This window comes from Setaria viridis, chromosome 6 (genome assembly GCF_005286985.2).
Source record: "Setaria viridis chromosome 6, Setaria_viridis_v4.0, whole genome shotgun sequence".
Lineage (NCBI taxonomy): Eukaryota > Viridiplantae > Streptophyta > Magnoliopsida > Poales > Poaceae > Setaria > Setaria viridis.
In genome coordinates this window covers 14,892,897-14,903,964 of record NC_048268.2, presented here as the reverse complement: position 1 = coordinate 14,903,964, position 11,068 = coordinate 14,892,897, and positions in this window count along the sequence as shown.

Here is an 11,068-nt window from a genome sequence, read left to right as displayed (position 1 = left end):
CAAACCGAGTTTTCCCATCTCGTGACACAGAGTCTTGGTGAAGGCTGTTGACAACAAGCAGTTGCAATGGTGTTTGCGACTAAGGGCATCGGCTACCACATTGGCTTTGCTGGGATGATAGTGCACTTCCAATTCATAATCTTTTATCAGCTCCAACCATCTTCTTTGGCGCATGTTGAGGTCGGCTTGAGTGAAGATGTACTTGAGGCTCTTGTGGTCGGTGTAGATGTTGCAGTGAGTGCCCATCAGATAGTGTCTCCATATCTTCAAGGCATGTATCACTGCCGCTAGCTCAAGGTCATGGGTTGGGTAGCTCAGCTCATGAGGTCATAACGCCCATGAGGCATAGGCAATGACTCGATTGTCTTGCATAAGAACATACCCAAGTCCAGTGCCAGAGGCATCACAGTATACGTCATACGGCCTAGAGGGGTCGGGCTGAGCCAAAACTGGGGCTGTGGTCAGCAAGTGCTTCAGGGTCTTGAAGGCTTCTTCACACTTGTTGTCCCACACAAATTTGACCTCTTTCTTCAACAACTCGGTCATCAGCTTAGCTATCTTAGAGAAATCTTGTATGAAACGCCGATAGTAGCCGGCCAGTCCAAGGAAACTTCTGATCTGGTGCACTGAGGCAGGAGGCTTCCATTCTATGACTTCCTGCACCTTACTGGGGTCAACGGCGATACCATCCTTGGAGATAGTGTGTCCCAAAAACTTGACACTATCTAACCAGAACTCACACTTGGAGAACTTGGCATAGAGTTGGTGATCCCTTAGCCGTCGGAGAACTACATGAAGATGGTCGACATGTTCCTCTTCGTTCTTCGAGTATACTAGGATATCATCAATGAACACCACTACAAACTTGTCCAGCTCGGGCATGAATACCGAGTTCATGAGGTACATGAAATAGGCGGGTGCATTGGTGAGTCCAAAGGACATGACTAGGTACTCGCACAGTCCATATCTGGTAGAGAAAGCTGTCTTGGGTATGTCGTAGGGTCGGATCTTGATTTGGTGATAACCAGAACGAAGATCGATCTTGGAGAACACTTTTGCTCCGGCTAACTGATCAAACAAGACATCAATGCGTGGCAGTGGGTACTTGTTCTTGATGGTCACAGCATTGAGGGGTCGGTAATCCACACACATACGTAGACTGTCATCCTTCTTCTTCACAAATAGGGCAGGGCAACCCCAAGATGATGTACTGGGTCGGATGAAGCCTTTTTCCAACAGATCATGCAACTGGGTCTTCAACTCGGCTAACTCAGCGGGTGGCATCCGATAGGGTCTCTTAGATATTGGGGCTGTGCTAGGGATCAACTCTATGGAAAACTCCACTTCTCTATCAGGTGGCATACCCGGCAAGTCTTCTGGAAACACGTCAGGGTACTCACAGATAACAGGGAGGCCTTCTAGACGGGCTCCCGATAGGGGGTAGGCACAAGGAAGTGCAGACTCAGGATGGGTCAAGGATATGGTAGAACTGCCATGGAAGGGTGAGCTGAGGTAGAGGGATCGGGCTATTGTATCTAGAACCACATGATGTCGGGTCATCCAATCCATACCAAGGATGACATCTATGCCTTCTAGGTCAAGGATGATAAGGTTTTCCTTGAAGAGGGTGGGGCCTAGCTGGAGGGGTACAAGAGTAACAATCTGATCCGACGTTATCCTTCCTCCAGGAGTGGCGATCACATAAGGTTCCTTAGTATGACCGACATCCAGCTCACATCTTTCCCTAGCCTTACTCCCGATAAAGCTATGAGAGGCTCCCGAATCAAACAACACAACAACAGCTTGATTTAAAACAAGGAAAGTACCCGTCATTACTGGCGCACCTTCGGGGAGCTCGGTCAAGCTGGTGTAGTTGAGTCGGCCTTGTCGGACTTGCACCTTGGGCCTTCTTCCTCTGGCTGCCATGGGGTTCTGCCCTTGCTGTTGATTCTTGTTCCTGGGGCAGTCCTTTGCAAAGTGCCCTTCATTGCCGCAGGTAAAACAACGGCTACTAGCTGCAGGGCGGGGTGGTGTTGGCAGGGTCGGCCGGGGCACCTGCGGTTGGAAGCCTGGAAAACGAGGCGCTGTTACTGGCGGGGGTCGGGCAATCCACCTTCCTGACTGCTGGGGTCGGCCAGGGGCTTGTGGAGGAACCATCCGGAACCTTCGAGTCGGCGGACTCGGAAATGCCACAGAGGCTTTCCTCTTCTGGTCGGCCTTGAGAGCTTGCATGCAATCCTCTTGAGAGATGGCCAGATTGACCAACTCATTGTAGGTGTCCACCTTGATGGGGTTCAACCTTTCCCTGAGCTCCAAGCTCAATCCTCGGCGGAATCTGTCTCGCTTCTTCTCATCTGTGTCCACATGGTAGCCGGCATAACGGCACAGGTCGTTGAAAGCTTGAGCGTAGTGCAGCACATCTCGGGTTCCTTGGGTAAGGGCCAGAAACTCGTTGAGCTTGCGCTCCAAGAGACCTTCTGGAATGTGATGCGCCTTGAACGCCGTCTTGAACTCATTCCAACTAACCACATGGCCAGCTGGCAGCATGGCATGGTAGTGATCCCACCAAAGCCGTGCAGAGCCACGCAGCTGTTGAGCTGCAAACCGAGCCTTGTTGTTGTCGGGGCACGGGGCGGTGAGAAGCTCAAGCTTGGATTCGATCGTATGAACCCAGGCGTCAGCATCGAGCGGTTCTTGTGTCTTTTGGAACAAAGGGGGCTGTGTCCCCAGAAAGTCCTCATACCGAGCGATATGCGGCTGCTGCTGAGCTCTTCCACCATGTGGCTGTTGCTGTTGCCCTTGTACCAGATGCCTTAGCAGCTCAGTTTGAGTTGCTAGGATTGCCTCTAGTGGCGATGAGGGCGGGGGCAGGGGAAGATCCTGTCGTGGTTCGCTACTGCCGGGCACAGAACCAGACCTGGTGCGGTGCGCCATCTGCAAGAGTTAACGCTCCATTAATTTCATAACCTTAGATGTACTCCAACAAATGGATCGCATAATTTAATTCTCCAATGCAACTCTTGCCAATGGTGCAACACACGTCCTCATAGGGAAAACACACTTTTCTCATTCTCAGAGTAGATAACATTTATCTTGACCTGGTACTCAACTTCAGGCAAAACATGTCATATACAGACCCCTATGATCCAACTCAAGCCAAGGGGTCAGGCAACGATCCATACTTAAAAAGGGTCGGAGGAGGCGGAAACTGCCTCAAGGGTCGGCGCACTCGGCCTCACACACTGGGGTCGGCCAACTGAACAGGCCCCCCGAAAACAGCATATGGTCATGGCGCAACTCACTTAGCCTAGCATCCACACCGTGCAAGGATGAAAAAGCCAGGCACCAGAATTTACTTTATATACAGCGGTGTTCCAACACAGGGGGTACTCGGCTCAAGGCTAACCTATTACAATCCTTCCAAAATTTAGGCTGCCGAGGAGTACAACAAAAGAATGATTCCCTGAGAACCCTCAATCTACCAATGGACACTATGAGTAGAAGGGGCGCCATCTTCCTCGATATCCATGCTGGACGCTCCTTCGTCTTCCTCAGGGTCCTCTTGAGCTTTGAGTTGCATGTGGAGGGCATGCATATCATCGAGCTCAGCTTGATGCTCCTCCAAATGGGCATTGGCAACCGCCAACTCCATTTCTATCTCCATCTTCTCCTCCGATAGCTCTATCATGCCGTCCACTAGGTCGACGACTTCTCCCTCAAGCTCGGAGATCCGGTCTTGCATGTCGTGGATCTGGATACCCCGTTCAATAAGCTGGTAGGTTTGGCCTACCATATCTCTCCGTGCCGATTGGAGGTACCCGTGAGCATCCGCTGCTATCCGGGCGAAGAGGGTCATGGCTCTCCCTTGAAGCTCTATCAGCCGGTAAAGAGCTGCCATGCACCTGATATTGGTGGAGATGGTGACCATGGCGCATGTGGTGGCTAGCACCTCAATATTCCCGACGCGGTCGAGCCATGCCGGGTCCAGCCGGTTCCTGACGGGGAAAAGGCCGATCGGGTCGAGCGTGATCTCCAAGGGATGCAGCTGGCAGAACTGGTTGAGAAGCTAGAGGGCGGCAGACTCCCATGTATACTCAGGAGCAAGGCCATAGGCTATTATGCCGAAAGAGGGCCAGTCGGGCCGCACAGGGGGAGGAGGTACCACCGCCTGCACTTGGCACGTCTGGATACCCTGCTCCAGATATAGCCGTCCGGCGTACAAGGGTGGGGACTGGTACCCAAACCACTTCAACGTGTCCCACAGAATCATGGGGAAACCCTTGAAATGCAGACATGTCGACTGGAAAGTACCGTCCGCTCCAAATAGAACATGCCCGGGAACAGCCATCTGGAACCAAGAAACCGAAACCACGTGAGATAGACTCCAAGGGTCAGGGGTCGGGCAGAGATGCATTCGGCTTTAACCGAGAGCAACGGAAGAACTAGAAATCCTTAGATCCAAAAAGAACTCTTCCGAACAAGGTTGCTGTTGAGAAGGAAACCTTACAGTTTTTTAGTTATGACGCATGCACGGCCTACCTTACACTTAACCAAAAGCAACTGCCCAAAACTTTTGGGTCTTACATGGTCAGTGCCGGTGACAAGGCAACAATTACGTCTCTCCCTATAATAACTAGTCGGTTCTACAACGTCTCTTAAACGAACGCGGTTAGCGTACCTGCAGAAAACACCAACACACGAACCTTCCGTGCCAGCACCCACGAAAGCGTTCCCAAACATTACCGCTCACTATAGGAACGGCACCCATGCGTTTAAGGCTGCATGGACAGCACTCAACCGTGGAATAGGTTCCCTTTGAATGGAACCATATAACCCTTCGCATACTCGTGATGCGGAATTAGCACACGTATGACAAACATGGCGAACCAACCGTGCTGATAGGTTCGTTGGAATCGAACCGTACCAACCTTCGTATGGAGTACATACGGAACCTGCGCACGTGTGATAGACGTGGGTGAAAACAACCACGAGGATAGGGTCCTTTGAATAGAACTCCCTATCAACCTTCGCATGCTCATGATGCGGAACTCGGCACACGTATGATAGACGTGGCGAAGTGCTGGAAGGGTTAGCAAAATAACCAAGTAATTATTAGTCACCTAAAACAACCCCAAAATCCACTAGGGCCTCTCGCACTAAAGCCATCCTTAACGATCGTACGAGATTTTTCAAAAGTTTCTTGCAACTTTTATCTTTTCAAAGAAGTGTTTAGGGCTTGTTGTGTTCTCTGTACTGCTAAACCTGCTCTGATACCAGCTGTGGCGGATCCACTTCGGATTAGCTTGATTAAACAGGGTTAAGCCGCCTAACATGCGACACTCCTGCCTAACCAAGTTGACCCGAAGTGCCGTCGGATTTCATCCAATTAACCACTTGAACAGGATCGAGTTAGCAACCTCACACGAAGGTGAGTGGTTCCAGAGAATACAACGAGTCCACTGAGTTAGGCAAATTAACAACTGCATTTAGTTGCGAAAAGAACAGCAGAGTTTTACAGGGTTCAAAAGAAACAACAGAGGTAAACACTAGCGGAAGCAATCGTCGGGGTCGGATGTCCTGGGGAGGCCAGCCGGAACATCACTGATTCCTCTCCTCGCCATCCGAGGAGGGATCCCACTGGACCGTCCAGCCCGGCGGGAGCTGGGGCGGCCAAGCGCCAGCCAGAGAAGGGTCGGGAGCAGCAACTTCACCTGAAAAACAGGAGCCACAACAAGGCTGAGCTACTAAGCTCAACAAGACTTAACCGATAGGAGTAAACTACTCCTCCTTCTAGACATGCAGGGCTTTTTGGCTGAGGGGTTTGTTTGCCAAAAGCACTAAGTAAAACCCTATTTTCAAGTTTTAGCTCCAGTTCTAGGTTCATTAACCAGTCTAGGTTTTTGCAACCTATTCTAAGCAATCATAGAACCAAAACAAGATATGTAGATACATCAACAAAACCATGTCATCATCAGATTCCTCATTTACTCAGGGTGACATAGCCATCAAGCAATCTCAAACTGTGAGAGGCAGACGAATCGATTCAAGTTCTTTAACCATGCATGGTGAACCTAGCCTCACGACATCCGCGCACCCGGAGGTCGCTTCATGCGTCGGCCTTCCCCATCACTCCCCTAACCCGTGTCGGGCCCATTTCCTTTGGTGCAAGGTTCCACAGACCCGGCCCCTGCCGTCCTGTGACCACGCTTACCACCACGTGCGACAACCAGCAGGGGAAACTCCGTGGTTGAGATTTGGCGGAGGCGGGCGTCGCCGTGCGGAAGATTTGATAGAAGCGACCGGTTTAACGGCGCTAGAATCGAGGGCGCACAGGTGAGAAGACAGGCAGCCGCGGGCGCGCGGGCGAGCGCGGAGCAACAGATTGCCGGGCGGCTTCTGACAGGGCGGGGAAAGGAGCTGTCGCTGCCGTGGTCGGGGTTGGCGATGGAGGAATCGTCGTGTAGTGGAGACCAGGCGGCGCGACTGTGGTTGAAGTGATGGAAAAGACGGGCGACATCGGGCTCTGGGGCCGGGATCTGGCGGGGTGATGATGGGCGCGGGAGGCGAGGCTCTGCAGAAAGGTTGTAGAGGGGCTTCCGCTGCCATTGGGGAAGGGGGCGCGAGAATCCACTTGGTCGCGAGCCAGAGACAAAACTGAGCGGCGGGCGTCGGAGAGGACGAGCCACGCGGCAGGGAGACTCTGAGGCGGGCATGCAACTCGAGTGCGCCTGTCGCGGAGGATCTGGGGAAAAAGATCTCGCGGTCCACCGGGCGGATAGAACGGGCGGTTGCGGAAGACTTAGAAGGATCCGACGGTGGGCTGAGCTCGCCGGGGTCGGGATCGGAGCGAAGCGGGGAGGGGTCGGGTCTCAAGGGTCGGGATCGGGCTGAAGGCTGAGCACTCAGGCGCGGTAAAACAAGACAAATGACTATGATCAAGGGCTCCGATTAAGATTAACTTGGAAGATTAGGGGTCGATCGTCACACTACTGCTCTCTCAGGAAATCCTGTGAAAGGCGTCTTGGTCATCTTGCCTAGCAAGCAAGCCTCACATGTCTCGTATGATTCAAAATCAAACGAAGTTAGAAGTCCATTAGAATGGAGCTTCTTCATGCGCTTTTCACTTATATGACCCAAACGACAATGCCACAAGTAGGTAGGACTCAAATCATTAGGCCGAGGCCTTTTAGCACTTACATTACAGACAGGTGAACCATCAAGATTTAAAACAAATAATCCATTCACAATGGGTGCAAAAGCCATAAACATATTATTCTTAGAGATCACACAACCATTGTTTTCACTCGCAAATGAATAACCATCCTTCATCAAGCATGAAGGAGACAAAATGTTTCGACTTAAACTAGGAACAAAATAACAATTATTCAACTCCATAATAAATCCTGACGGGAGGTGGAGTTGCATCGTCCCGACAGTCAACGCAACAACTCTTGCATTATTGCCCACGCGGAAATCAACTTCTCCTCTTTCCACGCTTCTACTTCTTATCATTCCCTGCATCGAATTGCAAATATGAGCAACCGATCCGGTATCAAATACCCAAGAATTAATAATTGTATCAGCGAGAAATATGTTGTCTATAACATTAACAACAAGCGTACCTGAGGTAGAAGTACTCTTACTTCCGCCATTCTTCAAGGAAGCTAGGTACTGCTTGCAGTTTCTCTTCCTGTGACCATGTTCATGACAGTAAAAACACTCTTTGTCTGGAGCAGGTCCAGGTCCAGCTTTAACCTTAGGCGCTGGGTTTGGCTTGGACGTTCCAGCCTTGCCCTTCTTCTTCCAAGAATTGCCCTTCTTCTTAAAGCTAGGCTTGTTCTGTATAGCCATCACATGGCTGGTACTAGCACTTTTCTTGATGTCAGCCTCTGCTGTTTTAAGCATGCCACACAGCTCATTCAGACCCTTCTCCATCCCATGCATATGGTAGTTCGAGATGAAGTTCCCATAGCTAGGCGGAAGAGACGAAAGAATGAAATCAGTGGCCAACTCTTGATCCGATGGGAAGCCTAGCTTCTCCAACCGTTGAGTGTAACCAACCATCTTGATTACGTGTGGTCCTACTGCTGCGCCTTCTGCTAGCTTGCTCTCAACAAAGGCCTTAGACACTTTGAACCTTTCAGTCCTGGCCTGTGTTTCGAACATGTCTCTAAGCGCCACGATCATATCGTGCGCCTCATGGTTTGTTTCGAACTGCATCTGCAGCTCGGGTTCCATCCAAGCAAGCATAAGGCAGCTTACCTCAAGTTTCTTGTAAGCATTCTTAGCAGTAGCGGGTGCATCATCAGCAGGTTCTTCTGGTAGTGGGGTGTCTAGAACATCTTCCTTTTTATCGGCCCTGAGAACAATTCTCAGGTTACGGATCCAATCCGAGTAGTTTGTTCCATTCAACTTGTCCTTCTCAAGGACCGAACGCAAAGCAAACGATGTGGTGGTGTTGCTAGGTGCCATTTAATCTACAACAAAAGTAATGCAAAATACACTAAGACAAACGTATCCATGATAGAGCAAATTACATTAAACTATTTTAACAGAATCTACTCCCACTAAAATCAATATCCCTCTATTGAAACTTAGTGATTCAGGATCCACAACTAACAAGACCACTAGTGAGCTTTAGCATCACCGCTAGCAAACGAGGTAGATCGGTAAGCAACTTTTGCTAATCATATCACATATGACTCCTATTGTTGGGTGACATCTCTATGTCTCGGCGCCCAACCTTTATGCCCCAAGGTCCTTAACTGTTAAGATAACCTTGTTAAGCAAACCAACCCTTATGCGTGTAAGTGTTCGACACAAACCCGTCTAGTCAAGGAAAACTAGTGGCACCCTAATTTCATAGACCCACCACTATTTGTACAAGACATGGGACGGTGTAAGTTTTAGTTGGGAGGGCATACTAACTTAAACTTTGTGAGGGATCGTTCTACTTCTAACATCACAGCATGCAGAAAGTAAAACATAAACAGAATAGCATTCACACAGCTGTGACACAGTATGGCCCGTTTTTATATGGTGATCTCCATCTCCATAGAACCTGTTCACCATGGTGATCTCCATCTCCATGTTCCATGTGTGACATCCTCCTGGTGATGAGTCCTCCAAGAACTAGAACATGCTATTACACCTAATAGCTAGTTAGAATCTAGTAATGAAGATTACATAGTTGCTTGGATCATCACAGATTGGTACGCAGACCATTAAATACAATAAAGTGACAACACATATGACTCCTGCCGTGTTGCCGTACGCGTGACACGCAGGTCACAAATGAGTTACACACATGCATCACATACACAAGGAGGCCATACTGATCACAAGATACATACATACATCCTGCAAAACAGAGTTAGGCGTCTTAACGTTCCAAACTTCGGAGGCCCGAAACTCAATTTTCCAAGCCGAATTTGGGAAATCTAATTTCGCCGAAAACGGCAAAGCCGTTGAATTTCATGTGTAACTTTTTCTGTAGATCAATTTGCATATAAAATTCGCCCCAATCCGAGATCGTACCGAAAAGTTACGGCTGATTTACCGAAGCATACGCATACGGCAAAAATCCCGACCCCGGCAGTAGATCTCATCTACTATTGCACATCTAATGCGCCTGGCGTATGACCCTGGATCTCGATTCGACCAATCATATTGATCTTCGCTCACTGCAACTGGATTTACGTGTATCACTTGACTCCGATGGCGGAAACCGACTGGTAGGAGTATGTCGTTACACTACCATTGCAGCAAGGGCACGAAACCAGGACATAGATCAAACGGAAAACCCGCATATCTCCAAATGCACACATCCCGAATCCAAAACTAAGCAGCTACGACTCTTGATACCACTGTGGGGATACGAGGTAGGCTACACTAGCGCAATTCAAAAATTCTACCGCGTATAACTAGGAAGAACTGCCGTATAAGGATCACGGGATTACCACTCGACGCACTACTGGTGCGGAAGATGTAGATATGCGTCGATGCAGTGAAGACGATCACGTAGTCGTACGTAGTCGATCAACGTAGTCGTACGTAGTCGATCACGTCCAGCAGCTCCTCAGCAGCTCGTCCACGTGCAGCAAGATTGCCTCCGGTACCGCGGCTCGTCGTCGGCTCGTCGTGGCTCTTCGGCGGCTCGTCAGCGGCTCGTCCAAGTGCTGCAGGCGCAACACCTCCAAGGTATCCACACGTGCAGGGAGAAAGCGTCGCAAGCCGGACTGCTAGATCCGCGAGTTGCAACAGGCGAGGGCGTGGGAGGCACGGCAGGTGTGTTTCGCCAAAAGATGTGAACCCTAGGGCGCCCCCACCCCTCTATTTATAGAGGTTCCTGACGGGCCTCTGGATCCGAGGCCTATTAGTACTTCTAAACCTAATCCAACTCGGATCAGATCCGAATTGGGCTTCCAGCCCCTTAAGTGTGTGACCCTATGGGTTCGGATACGCATAGACATGGCCCGAGTACTCCTACTCGGCCCAATAGTCGGTAGCGGCCTCTAGCAAGACGTGCCAACTAATATATGCACACGAAGATCATATCAGACGAACCATCACAACATAATATACATGCTATTCCCTTTGCCTCATGATATTTGGTCTAGCTTCAAGCCGACCGCTCTTTCTCGATCCTGTGATTCGGAATCCCTTTGTAGGTTAACTCTTAACCGTACGTAGCATGGCCATGCATTTTCGGATCTGATCACTCGAGGGGCCCAGAGATATCACTCTCAATCAGAGAGGGGCAAATCCCATCTTGATTGACCATGTCTCATAGCATGCTTCTTGACAAACCTGAAAACTACCTTTATAACTACCCTATTACGGCGTAGCGTTTGATAGCCCCTAAGTAGGTCGATCCACATCTAGAATACATGCGACAATCTTAGGTCTAAGGACAAAGCGTATATGTTGTTTTAAAGAGAGAACTACTTCTCGTGTTGGGTCAGTCCTAGCACATGTCTCCACATGTGTCCACATTATTAGTTCAACATCTCCATGTCCATGACTTGTGAAACATAGTCATCAACTAATACATGTGCTAGTCTAATAT